The following is a 17666-nucleotide window of genomic DNA, read 5'->3' as shown; positions in this document are numbered from 1 at the left end:
CCGGCCGGGCCGGGGAGGCGCGGCGGGGCTCGAGCGGGAGTCGGGCTCGCAGCCCGGCCCGGATCTCATCCCTCCTGTCAGCGCGGCCCGGCCGCCGCTTCAGCGCGGTGCCCGGCCCGGGGGCGGCTGTCACCGCCCGCACCTGCTGGTGCCCGTCCGGGACCGGCCCTCGTGGCGGCTGGGCAGCGCCCCGGGGCTCCCCGGCCCCGCGGCTGCCCGGCCGGGCTGTGCCTCCCGGGGAAGCCTCTTCCAGGGCTTTGTTGTACTGCCGGGTGTCCCCGGGCAGGGCCTCGGGCAGCCGCGGTACCGCCTCGCCCCGAGGCCTCGGAGCGGTTCTGGGGCCGGCCGGAGCTGCCCCCCTCCCCGCCGCGTTTCGGTATCAGCCGGGCGCTCCCGGCAGGAAAGGGGAAGCGGGACCGAGCTGCAGGAGGTGGTCCCGGCTGCGGGCTGTGCCCGGGGGATTTGTGCCCTTCCTCCCCCACGAGCCCTTCGGGGCTCGGTGCCACCGTTCTGTGTGTGTGTGGAGCTGGTGCCCGGTGCTCCGAGCCGGTCCCCGCCAGGTCCTGCTGCTGGAGGTAGCAGGGATGACCCCGGGGAGCAGCCGGAGTAATCCCATCACCACCGTGCCTGGGGAAAAGCTGCGCCTCCTTCGCACCCGCCCCGAGCCGAGTGCTGGGATGGAGCTGGGAGCGAGACAAGATTTGAGCGTTTCGTGCACAGTGAGATGTTTAAAAATAACCCCGGTGACGGCTGGCTCCTGCCGCGCGGGTTTAATCCGCAAGCTCTTTGAAGCTCCCGTGTAAAAACTGTGGCAGCACTTTGGAGTCTGGATGACTGAAGGTAGAGCTGGCAAATCCGAACAGGCAGCCTGAGTTTGGGATGCACTGAGCAGCTTGGCTCCCTTGGGCCTCGGATGGTTTAGGTTCAGCAGCTGAACATGAAACTATTTCCATGAGGAACGTCGGGATACCCAGCTTCGGGGTCCCCGGCTTTGATTTTTTGGCTGAGTTTCTGTTTACTGTTGTTGTTTATAGTAAACAGCGTGCACTGAGTGGCTGGGAACAGCCATGTGGTCGCTGCAGTTCGCAGCCAGTAATATTGGGGGAAAATGTTCTCCCACCTCGGTTCAACGCCTGAGCGCCGGCTGCGGGCTGGGCCTCCTCCTGTCGCCTTCCTCTCTTACTCTCAGCTTCTGCTGGCCAGACTGTGCTGTCCATATGTGTTTGCTAGGAATATTGGGAGCATGGGATGGTGGTGTCATTCCTTGTGCTTCATCTCAGGCGCTGGTGTGTGGCTTGGTGTTAATATGGGGAGCAAAACTCGGCTCATGGGAGTCTCAGCTTGGGACGAGCTGCCGTGGTATGCAGCCCTGCATGTGCTGGTGGGTAGTTCAGGATCTGCCCAGTAGATGGTATGAAAATGCAGATGGAAATCAGGGAGTCCCTTGCAATGGGCACGAGGGAAATGCAGGTATTTCTGTGCTATTTAAAGTATTTATTTAATGAAAAGTTTGTGTGTTCTGTTTGTGAAAGATATGCTGAGTCTTGCTCCTCCTGATTTGGTATTTACATCTTAGCAAGCAACAATTCTGCATCTTGATAATCTGCTTTTCTTGGGGCACTTCTGTGGAAACCTGATGAATTTTGCAGGACAATATGGATGTCTACAAGTAAAAGGTTCCGTTAAGGTATTAAATGATGATCTTATTCATGAAGTAGCTGTGCTTCAGTCTAGACGGGAATGCTGTGGGAGTTGTGTCCCTGCCCTATGTCTAATTTAAAGGAATGTCTGAAACTTTGTTTCATAGTCTCAGACATCAGGTACCTCCAGATATGTTCTGGTTGTTTCCCAACCCTGGCTAAGGTCAGGTAGATTTCTAAACCCTTCCTGAGTAATAGTTCTTCTGTTAAGCTCTTCATGCTGGCAATTCCATATCCTCTGCAGGTGATGTATGCCAACACTTAGGCCTCCTCATCATTAGAGAGATTTTTCAGGGTGTTTAATCTAAATCTTTGTCTTGCACTTTAAACCTGTTATTTTTCTGATGTCCAGAGCTCATGGAGAGCACCCTACTCGCCACATCACTCCACTTCCTACATGTCTGCAGCTCGGTTAGAAGCATTTGAAGACTTTTTTTCCCTCTCCCTAAGCTGAGCAAGATAGTTTCTCCAATCTCCTCATGTGGACATGTCAGCCTGGCTGACCTCTGTCTCTGACTTGGGTTCTGCTCCCATTCACACTTCACCTAAAGCGCTATGGTCAGTCAGAACAGGACTCTGCAGAGCAGTTGTAATAAGCTTGGCCCAAATGACCCTGTTTTGGGTATGTCTCAGCACTGATACGTGACAAGGAATGCAGATCACATGTTTGCCTGTTTGTGCTTTTAACTGTGTGTTTGTGACAGGACTTGGCGTGCTCAGTGAGCTCCTGTTTGCAAATCTGGAGTAGCGTGCTAGCAACGTGAGCTTGGAGCTGTGCTCAGTTAAACCTTGTTGTGTTTGGGGCTCTTGTTTGAGCTGTAATGTTTGCATCTACCACCCCGTCTTTTCTCCTTTTCTTTTCTGTGCCTGCTATTGCAATTCAGTTTTTGCAATGAGACAAAAAGATTTTGAGCCGTTTATGCATCCATTAATGTTTGAGAAGTTTCCTGACAAGGAGGGATCCCTGAGAAGTGAGGGAAGATGCATTGAGGACAGAGCAGCAACTCTGGCTGCCAGCTTCTCTTGTAAGGTGGTTAATCTCCTGCTTATGTGTAATTCAGAGATATGCCAAGGTAAAAATTACCTCCATAACTGAACTCTCAGAGTAGCAGAACTGTAACTCTGACCCCTCCTTCACCCCAGCACTACATCCGGGTGTAGCACCTGCAGTCCAAGCTGGGACATAAATGCTTCATCCCACTTTATTTGCAGGATAGCACAGCCTAATCCTAAAGGAAATGCTTTTTCTGGCTTTAATACAGTTGTAAAAAATTCCTTTCTTACCCAGCTTAAGTAGCTACCAGTGGAAGCTGTTATAAAACATTTGCACTATGTTTAACTGATAGTGCAAGTCTGAGAGCAGCAGGAAGCACAAAAGATCTTCCCCGTCTATCAACACGTCTCACTGGGCTTGGAGTGAACAAATCCAGTGACCTGAACTAGTGGTGTCAGGGTGGTGTCTGATGGGGACACCTGAGCACTGGACATCAGCACCTCCTCCTCTTCGCAAAGCTGTGCTTTGTCCTGGGTGGTAATCTCCCTTAGCAGGACATTTCAGAGATGGTTTCAATTGTGAGCTGAAGGAGAGATCAGTACAGGGACATCACTGCAGCCTGGCTGCTGCTGAAAACACTTAATTCCCAGAGATCTCTATTTTCATTCAATTCCCTTAAAAAACAGAGTAATACTTAGTTCTTTTACTGAGATTTCTTACACACACCACCTCTAGCAGATTTAGGCACTGATACACAGTTTGCAACCTGCATGGTTCACTCAGGCACCTACCAAATGTTTCTGCCTCTCTAGCTGGGATTTAAGCAGAATTTGTGTGTGCCTCTGCTCTTACTGGACTGAATCTCACTCTTTTATGCAGACTCATCCTGAGCAAAAAATCAAGAATTTGGCTGAGAACTGAAGGAAAAGATGAACGTCTCTTTTGCTGCCTCTGCTGTTTGCGTGGCAGCCTCGTCCAACAGGCCAGATGGGCAGGTGATGTCTGGGGAATCTAAAGCACTTGGCTTCCTGAGAGCTGACTTGATCAGCAGAGGGAAGTGACCCCTGCAGCTCCACAGCCTGGTTGGTAATATGTCACTGGAGATGAGGAAACAGAGCAGAGTCAGTGTGGTCATTGCCAACACGAGGGAGCTGACGTGGGAATTCAGGCAGGACTGTTTTTCCCTGGCACAAGCTTGTTTTTCTGCTGCTCTCCATTTCTTGCTCAGAAGTTTTTTTGTTTGTATTATAAATTGAATGGCGTTATCACCAGTCGGAAAAGAAACTCCTGCTGGAGGTGTCTTCTCCCAGCCAATGTGCTCAGGGTTACCCAGCTCCAATTAGCTTGTACATTTTCCAGACTGCCACAGTGGGAACAGCCCAGAAACCTCTCGGGTTTGTTTTCAACAACGGAAACTGCACGAGTAGATACCAGTGGAAATTTGCAAAGTTCAGTCTTTGCCCATTGAATTTCCTGCAATTCCTCCCCTCTCCTGGCCCTTCCAGGTTTCACTGAACGCTGGTCTGGGTCCTTTCTCCTAGATATCGTGGCAAGGGAACAAGTTTGGTTCACCCATTTCTGGAGTGACATCTGCTGTGGTTTGCTTGGGGGTGGAGGGAAGTAGTTGCACCCTTCTGATTCCTCAGGGTGCTGCTGATGTTTGACTACAGGAAAAGGTCCTGCCAGGAAAAATGGATTTTGTGCCTGACAGAAGCTGGGGGACACTTACAATGTTTGAGTTCAGTGTTGGCAGAAGCTGCACAGGGTGAAGCCCATCTGTGCTCCACTGAATGAGCCACGGTCCCATTGGCTGCTGCTTCCTGTCACCTCGTGCTGGAACACCTGCTGCCATCGCCTGACCAGCTTCCATCCTCTCTGCCCTCCCCTGTGCCACTGCTGCAGGGTGTCCCTGCTCCCGGCCTCCCTCCCTGCCCCATTTGGAGCAGCCCCTGCCTCCTCCCCCCGTGCTGAGCCCTCAGCAGTGGGACGCATGTCCAGCTGTGTCTGCGGTGAGCGGGAGGGCAGCCTGTGTTCCCTGTTCCCCCTCGCTCCCTCCTGGCTGTGGGAGCTTCCCTGGGCCACTGCCAGGGCCTGCCTGTCCTCCCCGTGTCCCTGCAGCTGTGGGGAGGCCAGGCCAGGGGCCAGGCTGGGCCGCACACACCGTGGGGGACACGGATGAGCAGCAGCTTTAGGATGGCTCATTGTCATTGACAACCTTACGTGTGTATATCCATCTTAAATATTCAGAGAATTTTCAAAAGCAACCCACATATAATCACCGAATTCTGACCTGTCTACAGCTAGTATTTTGGCTCCTTAGTAAAACCCAGGATTTCTACTGAGTTATGCTGGACTTGCATTTCACTTCCAGCAACTCCTATGATAGTTAGAAGGAATTAACTTCTAGAGTTGTCTTCTTCATAGACAATCAGTAGTGGATGGTTACTCCGTGGCTCTTCTCAGGGGAGAGGGACTTGGGGCAGTAATGCAGGCTTGGCTCTGGCTCTGGGTGGCACAAAACGTCCCCACAGTGCAGTTGAGTATCCCTGAAACCAGCTGGTCTGCAGAGGTGATGGCTCAAGGTGAGGGTGGCTGCCTGAGCTCAGGCTGAATGCACTGAGCAACTCTGCAGCGTGCTGGGCACCTCCCAGCAGTGCTCTCTCCCTGCACTCGCTGCTGCAGGGCTCCTCGCTCCCCACTTGTGCCTTTCCTGCCCAGCTGCAGCACATAAGGTAGGAGAAATTTCTGCTCTATACTCGTTAGTTAAGTGAAGGAGTAGAGAGCAGGCAGAAGAGCTGATGGAGTCTGATGTGGACCAAGGAGGAAGTTGTACCAATTCTGCTTTCTAAAAATAAGTCAAGTGGCTGTTCACACAGCCCAGAGACTGCTGCTCTCTGTGTGCTGACTGTGGTTGCTTTTTTTTTTTTTTTTTTTGCAAATCTTAGATGCTGCAGTCCATTAAAATTGTGCAGTGGCTGTGTAATCAGGAAGGTACCTATGGAGAAAGTCTTGTGGTTTCAGTGTTTCTAGAAGTGACCTTGAAGGATCACCCATACATAATGTTTCCTGGAGGTTTCTCTAGGGTGTTCTAAGATTTCCAGTGATGGTGATTCCTACTTTCCTCAGCAATTCACTCCAGTGCCTGACTGTTCTGAGATTAAGAAGCTTTACTTGATTTCAGGCTGGTATTGCTGTACTTTAGCCCCATTATTTTGACATTTCACCTTCTCTTCTGGCAAGCTACTAAGAGAAGAAAAATGCTGTACCGCTTGTTATGTACAGCTGACATTATCCAGAGGATATTGGTCACTGATGGGCAGCAGGTATCAGTTCCACCACCTTGCTGCTCACCTGAAGCCCTTAACTCTTACCACAAGTGGGTTAAACCATGCCAGTGGCTGACCTCCTGGCTTGTAACTTCACTCCTGAGGTCATTTGTCATTGCCACAGCCCCACACTGGAGGGTTTTACCTGGCTGTGCAGTGCCACATCTCCTCCAGCGTGGCAGGAGGCAGCAGCTCACTTGATGGTGAATTGCTAGGCCTGGAGAGGGCAGGAGGAGTTTGCTTCCCTTGGGCATTATCCAAGCCCTGCACTGTAGATCTGGGCAGTGCCAGTGTTGTTCCAGCATTATGGTGGGGTTGAGGGATGGCTTTTGAATCTTGGCTCTTTTTCTATCACCATGAGCTTTGGTTACATCTTGCACACTGCTGGCAGAGTCTCCAGTTGTGTGTGTGTGTGTGTGGCAGTGTCTGTTCAGCGCTATGTTGTGCCTGACCAGAGGACTCAGTATGTTCTGGGGCTGCTCAGTTATTACATATTGTTGTCAGCTGGAAAATCTGTAAATGCCCTGTGATATTTTATAGTTTTATAAGCTGTACAAAATGTCCAGCAGGTACTTGAATGTCGAGCAGATACAGTCTGTAAGAGTGCCTTGTTTTCATTAGCTCCTTGGCAGACACTGAACATACTTGAAGTGCTGCAGGACGGACTTTTGGTTCCTTGTGGTCATGGTTTGGGTTTTTTTATTGGCATCTACCGTGTGCTGCACAGAAAACAGTGAAGGGCCTCACAGGATATTTTTTAGTTGTCCAAACTCTTGGCCTTTCAGGAATGTAAAGCAGCCTAACAACCTTTTCTTTATATAATTAACAGCAATCTGTTCAGGGTTTCCTGCAGGAACTGGCTAGTGATTTTTCCTCTCTGGGAGTAATTCTCCTGAGCTAATATTTCTGTCTATGTCTAGATTGTTCTTTCTTTTGTTATTAAAATTGAGTGTAATTTTGATGGGCGTGTTATACTTTTTCTGTATCCAGACTTTGTACCCAGTAGAGGATATTTCTATTTGAGAAGATACATGGTTTTGAATACTGGGATTTTATCTTCTTAAGTCATAGATGAGACCAGAGTTACACACAGGGTAAAAATAGCAAGCAGTAATTAATACCCATCCTCAGTGAGCCTGGCTTTTCTGGTTTCTCTTGACATGTTGCACTGTAGCAATTTCCTTTCTTTTTCCTAAGAAATATATGAATTAATATCTCTCTACGTAAGTGAGAAAATAAAAGATGCTTGTTTCCTGCCCTGGCACACCATTCCCTTGGGGTACAATGAGTTTGAGGAGTCTTCTCCTGGGCAGCCCTTGCCTTGATTGGGCTGGAGCACAGCAGGCACCTGGAGGAATGGCTCCCTTCACATCCTTCCCTCCCCAGACATCCTTCTTTCCCTCTGTCAGGGCTGGATTATCTCTGTCTCAGTGCTCAAAGCAGCAGAGACTGACTCCTCTTCCGCTCCAACAAGGGTAAATCCAGGTTTGGTGCCTCTGCTCCATACCCCTAGGGTTTGGAGATTTTATCTTTCTCATCTCTTTAGCAGATGGGGCAGATCAGTAGGAACTATTTCTCATCTGTCCTTTGTTTGCATAAGAAGAATCAGCTGCTGGAGGGGTTGGAGGGGAGTCTGGCTGTGCTTCCTGCCAGAGACCCTGAGTTTTGTCACTCTGAGGGTATATTTTTATACACACACACACATTAAAGGGGTCTTCTCTGAGAGAGCAGGTTCTGGAGGGCAGAGGGAGTTGCATTAGGAAGGTTTGGGAAGGTTGGCTGTATGGATGTTGAGTCAGACAGGGATTTGTATGTGGATCTGTGAAGGATTCAGCCTTGCGTGTGACTGGAGTTGTGGCCCCCTCCCTCCTCCCCTTTGTCAGTAGGGAGATGTTTGTGTTGGTGCTGGACCTCAGGAAGGTAAGAAGTGCTTAACTCCGTGGAAGGTCATTCCTTTGTCCTGGATGAGGAAAGCAAGCACTTCAGGCACTCCAGTAACATGCTCAGCGATTGCTTTGGTGCCATGTGAAGCTTCAGGATGAGTTTTCATCCTGTGTATTTTCCCAAGGGATGTTGCTAAGCATTCCATTTAATTGTTAGGGTTGGTTATAGAAGGAAAGGAGAAGGAAAATGCAATTGTAGGTGTGTGTAACCATCATCATCCCCCATGTCTCAGTATTTAGCTTGTTAGAGAGTGGTGATTTTGTCCCTCACCTTTTCTTCAGGCCTGATTTGTTCTCCTCTGCTCTCTGAGCTCTCATCTCCCTCCCTGCTATTTCAGTGGAAACCCTTGCCCCATGTGTCTCTCCCTGAGGATCACCCTCCTCCCTTGTGCTTGTGAGATACAGGCTACTTTAAGGGATTGGGTCATCTCCTTCCCCTCTCTTTGCAAGGTTTTCCTCATTTACATTTCTGTTGTGTCCCTAATTACCATCCCTTTGGTTTTTTATTCCCCCTCAAGCTGCCTTTCCCTGCTTATGGTCTCCTGAGGATGTTCTGCTGAAACTATCAAACTTACATTACTAGAAATAGTTAATGCAGAATTTTCTTTGAGGAATTCTCCCATCCTGCTTGCAGCATCACTGCACAGTCTGTCGTGATATTTCCAATAGAGACACAACTGGAAGTCAGTCCTTTCCTTCTGGATTGCCTCCTGTTTCTCCTTCCATAGGAGTACATTGTCCTTCCATATCTTCCATTCCATAAAGAGTTTTATTTTTTTATAGAGTCCAGTAGAGAATTAAGGATAAGGTTGATTAAACATGTTATATATACATATATCTACTGGGTGTCAGCCAGAGACCCGTGAAGAGTTTACCCACTGGAGCCCTTTCTGGGGCCACATCCATCACCCCTGTAACTGCTGTCTGGGAAAGCAGCCACAGCTGGCTGTTCAAGGGGGGCTGTACTAGCCTGTCTGGGGCTGATATGGAAACCATGCACTGGTTTTTAATGTACTCCTGTTTAAATTCTTATTTAAAGACTTTGAAGCATCCTGTTGTGTGCTTTTGTGAGGGGTGACTTTGTAAGTGCCCTGGGCAGAATCCCATTTCAAGGTCTCCTGTAAGCCATCTGCTTTCAGTAATAGCTCTTGGCTTTGGCATGTGGCTCAGTGCAGGCTGAAACAGCCACATTGCTGCAAAACTTTTACTGCCTGCATCAGTTTGGGCTTCCCACTATGCCTGCACAGGCTGGTGCACCCTTGGGGTGCCCTGCATCAACCCTGTCCTTGAGGTTCACCCTCAAGGGGGGCATGACTGAGCACAGGAGTGTGGGGTGCACCATGTCCTGCACCTCTCTGTGTTCTGGGATTGCCATGAAAGGATACTCAGGTACCTGCAAGCCTGGCCTGTGGTCTGGTTCCCAGTCACCAGGGTGTCAGGGAACAGTCAGAATATGCCAGGATCAGGCTACAGAGCCCCGTGTGTGAATGGCCTGGGTTGTAGACTGGCACAGCAGTGTAGCCAATCCACTGATGACAACTGGAAATATAGTTGTCATTAGTGGATTGGGTACACTGCTGTGCCAGTCTACAACCCAGGCCATTCCTTTCTAAAGTCTGGAGACTTTAACTTTTAGCTATGGGAGTCCTGCTGACACAAAATAGCTGTAACACAGATGGTTCAGTGTTAGAAACAGCAGCCTTGGGCACACAGATTCAGTTCCTTGCTTGGGCATGTTCTTCCCGTATGGCACTGAAGTCCATCAGTGCTTTGCTTTTGTGTATGTAACAGGCACCTTACCTGCCCAAAAAGCAGATCTCTGTGTTGAGTTTTGTTACAGTGCATTTGGGAGAGCCCCACGGAGATACAGGTCAGAAATGTCTCTGCTTAACAGCCAGAAACAGAGACCTGCAGCTTTTCCCAAACTCCTCCAGAACAGTCATGGAGAGTGTTGGTGGCATCTTTCACGCTGGCATGTGGGACATGGGCATTGCTCAGCTCAGAGGGAGAACCTCAAAGTGACTTCAACAGTAAGACCAGTCATGAAGGATTTGCTGAAATTATTCTGGAGCACAGTGAAGCTTCCTTACCCCCAGCTGTTCCCACAGGGGATTTGTATGATTAGATAAGGTCTGTGCCACATCAGCACGAGTTCAAGGTGGGCCACTCGCTGTCCATGGCAGTGGGAGGCAGCCCAGGCCCTGGCTCCACGCCTTGGGCATGGTCCTGTCTGGGGAGGAGCAGCACAGGATCCTCTGAGTGCTGTGAATCCCTGCCCATCTCAAAGGGGTTGGAACAAGAGGATCTTTGAGCTCCCTTCTGACCCAAACCACTCCATGTTCCCTGCATGGGAAGGCTTGAGGTTTTGCACTGTTTTCTTTCTATTTGAGTGGGTGGGAAACCAATACCATTCTTAAAAGCAGCTCTGATTTTTCAGCAGTGTGTGGACTTCTTAGAGCAGTCAAGCCCCATCTTTCCAAGGAGGATTTGCAGGGCTGGACTGCTCACCCCCTCGCTACAGAAATGGCAGCTACGGGGCTGTAACTCCCAGCTCATCAGTAAACACGTCTGTACTGAGAAAATTCATCCTGTTAAGGGGCTTTCTTTAGCAAAGTAAAGTCAGATTATCTTATTTGTCTTTTATTTGAAGCCCTTTCATCTCTCCGTTTCTCTCAGCCTGGGTATCCTGTTCCTGGAGTGTGCCAAATATGTTGTCTTTATTGCAGCCTCTTCAGTCTTTGTGGAGAGCAAGATCTGCTCAGTGATACATGTCAGGATGGTTTTGGTTTGATCCAAGGCCCATGCTGGTTTTGTTGGGGTTTTTTTGGTTTTGGTTTTTGGTTTTGGTTTTTGTCTTTTTTTTGTGTGTGGGTTGGGTTTTTTTGGGTTATTTTTGCATAGGGAAGGAAATCTTTATTGAAGTCTTGCAAGGTTTTATTTAATTTCTCCCACAGTCATGAGCAGTGGTAACTGTTGTAGCTTTGCTCACAGTGGAGGTTCCTCTCACTGGTCCCTGGTTTTTGTACTCACCCTGAGGACGATCTCTTGAGTTTGACTCAGCAGTGTCTGGTGGTCCAGCTGCCATTTCCTGGGAGGCTGACTTATCTCCTCTCCCCACCAACCTGAAGGTGTTCAAAAGGAAGTCATAAAATCAATATTTTCATTGTAGAAACATGGTCTATCCAAGTTTTTCTCATGTTTTTGTCTTTTAAAATATGTACTCCTGTGAGACTTGGCTCAGGGGCTGAGGAAGTGTGTTACTTGTGATCACATCTTTGAGACACCTCAGTGTGTTAACACAAGAATGTGTTTGTGAGGAGCCTGTCATGAAGTCTGGAGTTCATCAGTCCACTTCTTACTTGATATAAGGATAAAATTAATTCCAGAGAATGGGAGATGTTGGAAATGACAGAAAATCCTTCTGGTAGAAAGAGGAGTAATGGTTTACAGCCATCAGGTATTTCAGATCACACAAGGGGATCAGTCCTGCAGATGGAAATACCAGCATTCATCATACAGTGTTACTTAGAAATATTCCCTGTTATGAATGTAAGGGCTCTCCTGACCTGATGAGGGGAGATACTTCCAGAGGTGCTTGTATCTTCATCAGCCTTTGTTTGGAGCTGCCAAAAACATGACTTTGCACAGACAAGGAGAAATAAAACTCCAGTCTTGCTCAGGAGGATGGTAACAGGGAGGTGGATGGAACTAAAATCATTGTTTAAGATAAATTCTGACTCACCTTTTCAAACTTGGGAGCTGATCACTCCTGAGAGTTTACTCCAGGTCCTGCATAAGCATTATTTGGCATTTTGGTTTAGGATTCCTTGCCTGCATGTCTGGCTCCGAGAAGGCTGGTGCTCGTTCCTGGGAGCTGATCTTTGGCTTCTGCCCAGGAAAGGGGCAGTCAGCTGGCTCATCAGAGAGTGCCTTGAGAGCAAAAACTGGGGTTTAGACCAGCAAAAGTTCTGGTGTCCACAGGTCAGGCAGAAATCTGAGGAGCCACGTCTGGTATGAAAACTAAAAGAGGACTGTGCACTGGCAGTCCTCTGATTTCATCAGGTAGGCTGAAAGTGCTTTTCTTTCTGCATCACTGAAATTAAAAATGGCAAAAAAAGGTGTTAAATGAGCAAGCAGGCTGAGTTTGGAGAAGGTTCTTCCCCTAGAGGGTCGTGGGGCCCTGAACACGCTTCCAGGGAATGGTCATGGTTCCAAAGCTGCCAGAGCTCGAGGAACATCTGGAAAATGGGTGGGATTGTTGGGGTGTCCTGTGTGTGGTTAGGAGTTGGAATTGATGATCCTGAGTTGGATGGCTCTCTCCCAACTCAGGATATTCTGTAATTAACATGATCTGCTCATCATGTGCCTGATTTTCTCCTTGGGTTGAGTTGGCACTGGATGTGCCTGTGTAACCCTTGGTCACATAGGGGCTTCCAGAATGGAGCTGAAACATTCCAGCAGGGAGGCTGGAATGGCAGCACTGCCATCACCCCTGACAGGCAGGAGCTTACAGTGCTGCCCTCACATTTCCTGAGGGAATTTGAAAGGGACAGCTCTTTAGTGCTGGAAACATTGATGGTGTTTGATGGAAACATCACTGTGAAGAAAACCTCAGCTGAAGCAAAGGTTACATGGAAGGGATTTCTAGTGGCTGCAGTGGTCATGGTGCTCCAGACCTGTGCTTTTGTGGGGAACAAATCAATGACTGCAGGCACTTTGCATCATGAGAAACTGTCAGGATTCTCTTGTGGCGGGCCCATGGGATTTCCAAGAAGCATCATTCTCACAGTCCTCTGTCAATATGCAAAGTTTCCTTTTTTTTTTTTTTCCCCCAATCCTGATCTGTGGGTATGTATCCAAGCTAATAAAACCATTTTCCAGCTTCGCTGTTGGTGGTTTTCTTCCTCTTGTCTCTGAAAGCCTCTGGCCTGCTGGCAGCGGCATTGTCCAGCGAGGTTTGAAGCTTGGCACGCTGTCAGCAAACCTTCAGGTTCCCTTTCAATCAAGCATGGTAGTGCTGAGATCTGACTTGGATTCCATCCCAAGGTTCACCATAATCATCCTTGTATAATAGGAAGTCCAAACAACCCCAGGAAATAATTCAGATGTGACTGGTGCCTTGAGTGGAACAAAGAAGTGCCTAGAAGAGACATTAAGAGCCTCAGCTCTAACTCTTCTCATTATTATGCGCTCCGAAGGAGCAGAGGCTTTGGAGATAAAGGGATTACATGCATCTCATGAGGTCTGGAAAGATGGGACGGCATCTTCCATCCACATTCTCTCTTTTTTGTTTTACTGATATTGCAGTTGCCACATCCTGTGGAACAATATTGCAGAGTAGGCTCCCCTGTAACCCTGCAGTTGCCTTCCAAGCTGGCACAGGTAAATTGAATCTGACTGCCCTTAGGGATGAGCTTTTGGAAGAGCCTGTTGGCAAGAGCAGTGCGGGGAGAACTTAATTAGATTAAGATGCATTTCCACAGTGTTGCTGCAGGCTGTGCAGTGCTGGAGAGAGCAGCGCTCGGAGCTGGGGATGCCCTGGGATGCTCTTCCAGCCCTGCCTGCCTCTGCTGCCTGAGAAAAAGGAAAATGCATCAGAGGTGTGAATCTCAGTGTAACCCAGCACTGGGCTCACCAGGCTGTGAACAAACCATGTCCTGAGCTGGTGTCCTGCCCCTGGCTGTGAGCAGGGGTCAGCAGCCTGGCAGGAGGGCAAGGGCTCTGCTTTTCCTTGCCACAGCACAGCAGCTGAGGCAGTGATGTGGTGGGCAGGGTTTGGCTGGGCACCCATCCTTCGTTCAGCTCTTGCTTGAGGCCTGGGTACTGATTGCCCACGGGTCTCATACTTTGATGCCCTTACAAATGCTGGTTTGCTTTTCCATGTCTGTGTCATTTCTAAGGTTACTCGTTTACTTCTCTTGATAACTTCCTCCATAAGGAAGTTGCATGTCTATTAATTTCCAATGAACTGTTCCTTCTCCCTGGTATATACTTGGGAGTTTTTTACTTTTGTAGGTTTGCTCTGCTGCACTGGGAAAGGATAATTTGGAGTCCCCAGTTCTCTCTCTTCATGCTACTCATTATTTTATATGCCTCTCCTGTGGTCTCTCTCCTTTTCATTACTAATCAGGTCTAGTCTTTTCAATCCTCCTTTGTGTGATAGTTTCATTTTACAAAAGCTGAACTAGTTTCTATCAGCTCAGTTGATGTGATCTGACTCATATCAAAGGTGTTTAACAGCCGCAGTCCCGTGTACTCACTGCAAGCTGAACTTAAATTGTGTCAAGTTCTGTGCTACTTTATGAGTGCAAGTGGGAATGTTTGTTACAGCTGTCTTTAAATTTAAATTTGGATGTTTTAAATGAATTAAATATGAACATGAATAATGCAGCTGGTAACTTAGCCTTTCTGCAATTAAATGCAAACTTTTTCATTTTGTCTCTGTGCTTTCAGGTTTTGCTATGCCGCAGTGTTTGTACTGACTCTGCTGTCTTGTAGGAGTGATGGGGAACTAGAGCCCATGACAGTTCAGTGGAGCCCTTGGCACTTTTGATATCTCGGTGAGTGAAAGTTGTTTGAAACTCTGGGAGAGGCACTTCATCTGATACTAAAGGCAGCAAATTAGTTGGTCTTTTTACATTTTTAAGGTAGCATCCTGCTGAAATGAATTTGCACATTGACGTGTCCTTTCAGGTTATAAATTCTGGAAACCAGCACTCTGTAATGCTGTAGTTCATGCTTGGGAGATTATCTTGATGTCCACAAGCAGGAGAAACACAGCTTTTGAAAACAAGGAGAGTTTTAATTCTGGTATGCAGCTCTGTACAAGTGTCAGGCTCTGGAGATGGAGCATTGCAGGGTGTGCTGGGCTGTGGAAGTCTCAAAGGCTTTATCTGATGCAACAGTAATATTGTGTCCTTTGTGCCATGGATCCAGCCAACAGGTCCTCATCAGGAGCATGTTTGTGCCTGAGGTGATTCTGGATCTGTCTCTGTGGGTAGCCTGGTTTTGCCCCTTGGACACCAGTCTGTACCTTCTGCTATTTATTACTTTCACATTTTTTCAGTCTTCAGTCCCTGAATGGAGTAAAGGTCGCATCCATTGGTACCATGGTGCTCCTGTCCACAGGTCCCTGTGGGCTTGTCTGTTCTGCCTTTGACTTTCTTCTCTCTACTCTGAATTCTTCTCACTGGGGCATTTCAGCCTTGTCAAAACCTGTAGAGTGATTCCTCTTGCCATCCACTCTGTTATCAGTGAGATAAAGTCCCTGGGTGTTTGAGGTTGGAAGGAGCTTTCGGAGGTTGTCTGGTCCAATGCTGCATGCAGAGGTGGGCTGACTTTGAAGTCAGAGTCAGCTACAAGGTTAGATCAGGCTGGCAGGGGAGGGAGCTGGTGGTGTTTGGAGTATCTCCAAGGGTGGAGATTTTACAGCTCCTCTGGGCAACTATAAATTACAGCCAGTAGAAATCATCAATTCCCAAGCCCTGTGTTAGTAAAGTCCAGGGGCAGCAGAGAGACAGCTCCTGTCTGTGCTCCCTGTGACCAGGGACAGGACCCAAGGGAGTGGCTGGAGCTGTGTCAGGGGAGGGTCAGGCTGGGTATAAGGAAAAGGTTCTTTTCCCAGGAAATGGTCATGATCCTAAGCCTGCCAGAGCTCCAGGAGCATTTGGACAACGCTCTCAGACACCCCCAGGGTGTGACTGTTGGGGTTTCTGTGACAGGCCAGGAGCTGGATTTGGTGATCCTTGTGGATCCCTCCCAGTTGTCATTGTACAGTGTCTGTCTCCATGGCTGAAGAAGGGCATCCCTGCATCCTAGGGCAGGAGCTGTCCCTGTCCCTGTGATGCAGTAAGGCTGCTGGCTCCCATCTGGCTGTGTAGGTCCAGCTGTCCCTGGGGCAGGCAGGCTGAAGCTGTGCATCGTGGAGTTTGGCTCTGCCTCTTCTCTAGACATTACATGACTCTGAGCACACTAATTATTTTGCCTTTTTTCCCCTTGAGTTATGATTTTGCAGGATTAACCCACATGTTGCTGTCCTGTGATGTGAGAAGTACAGGGGATCTGGGTGGTACAGAGCTGTGTAGAGGCTCATGCAGGCTGGCAGGAGTCAGGCTGGGCCTGTCACATTTGGGCAGTTTCTTGGAAGCCTATTTTAGAGTATAGTGTCCTTGAGCTGGCACTCATGTGGCTCTCAGCAAAGTGGGACTCCCCATGCAACTTAAGTCTCCTCCTTTGGGGAAGACTCAGCATTTATCTAATTATTTATTTAAATTGGACGTTTACAACATATGATTCTCTTCCACAACACGAGATCTTGCTGAGAGCCTGCTGCAGTGCTGGCTGAGGGATACCAGCAGTCAGCTGTGCTTTATCAGTATCACAGAATTATAGAACCATTAAGGTTGGAAAATACCTCCAAGATCATTAAGACCAAGCACCACCATGTCCACTACACCAGAGCACTAGTCCCACATCCAGACATGTCTTCAGTACACCACCATCTCCCTGGGCAGCCCATTCCCATGCTTGACACCCCTTTCTGTGAAGAAATTCTTCCTGAAGTCCAACCTGAACCTCCCCTGGCACATCTTGAGGCTGTTTCCTATTGAACTGTCCTTGTTCCCTCAAAGAAGAGACTGACCCTCACCTGTCTGCCCCTCCTGTCAGGGAGTTGTGGAGGGGGAGAAGGTCCCCCTGAGCCTCATTAGGGCTATTGGGCCATAACCTTTCACAAACCCTGTCTGAGCAGCTCCAACACAGTCACAATGTTTTTTTCTTGCAATACTTTAGAAGGGAATGGGTCACACATCTCTGCCAGCAGAACTTTGAGGTGCTCAGGCTGAAGTGGCTTTTCAGAATCCCTCAGAGGGGCACAGGAACTCCTGTGCCAAACACATGAGATTTATGTGTGTGAGTACTTGAGAAAGTCCCACAGACAGCAGAGGGGCACAGCCAGAGATGGCAAATGCTTGTCTGGTGCCTTTATATATAAACACCTTTCAGCCTGGGTTTTTATGTCTAGGAGACTTTTCCTGCCAGGACTGCTAGTCTTTAATAAAAAGGACTGAAGAAAATTATGAAAAGAAGCTTTAAAAGTTGTAAATAACCTTTCACATGTAGGTTACCTTCTGCTATTGAAAGGGAACCAACCTTACTCCATTCACAAGTGTGTACAGACACACACACTATTTAGAAGAGAGGCAATAAGTGACTACTGTGCACCTTTTGATTTGGATTAAAAAAGCAACCAGGATTTCTTTTTTTCCTTTAGTGTTTAATACTCCCTCAGTAATTTTCTTCTCAGAGTATTGCTCAGTGTTGCATGTAAAGAGGCTGTAGTTTGTAGAGCTGTTACAGAAAATTAAACTCTATTTCTCTTACAGTTAGAAAAAGCCTGGTTTTCAAAACCCCAAATTCTTGCCAAGTTGGATCTGTAAATAACCCTTTAAGCAGCTACTCAGTGCTGCGTCCTGAGACAGCTTCCTGCTTCTCCTGACTGCCCCACTGTGAACAAAATGGAATTATATTGATACAATTAATCTTTCATTAGTTAGTGGAGTGTCAAAACATGCTATTCGTGGCTTTCCCAAGGGCTTGTTTGTGGCTCAGCCATTCATTTGGATGGTTTTTGGCAGGGCTTTATGGGTGTGGCAGGCCCTGCCCTGTGAGAGTGGTTGTGCTGGAGCACTGGGTCCCTGTACAT

The 17666-nt window shown here is 48.2% G+C and overlaps 1 protein-coding gene across 6 annotated transcripts in view; it reads left to right on the top strand.

Annotated features, from left to right (window-relative positions):
• SCMH1 (Scm polycomb group protein homolog 1) overlaps positions 1–17666 on the top strand; it is a 63956-nt gene that overhangs the window by 185 nt on the left and 46105 nt on the right. For 4 of the 6 annotated variants that reach the window (XM_041417578.1, XM_041417580.1, XM_041417579.1 and 1 more), the window contains exon 2: positions 14417–14523. The exons of 1 other annotated variant lie outside the window; for it this stretch is intronic. The gene's annotated coding sequence lies outside the window, so the exon portion shown is untranslated. The remainder of the gene's footprint in view (positions 1–14416; positions 14524–17666) is intronic. One more of the 6 variants, XM_041417576.1, reaches the window with a different exon arrangement.

Source organism: Onychostruthus taczanowskii, unplaced genomic scaffold, assembly GCF_017590055.1.
Source record: "Onychostruthus taczanowskii isolate IOZ18803 unplaced genomic scaffold, ASM1759005v1 scaffold56, whole genome shotgun sequence".
NCBI lineage: Eukaryota > Metazoa > Chordata > Aves > Passeriformes > Passeridae > Onychostruthus > Onychostruthus taczanowskii.
This window is presented reverse-complemented; position numbering and strand designations above follow the sequence as displayed.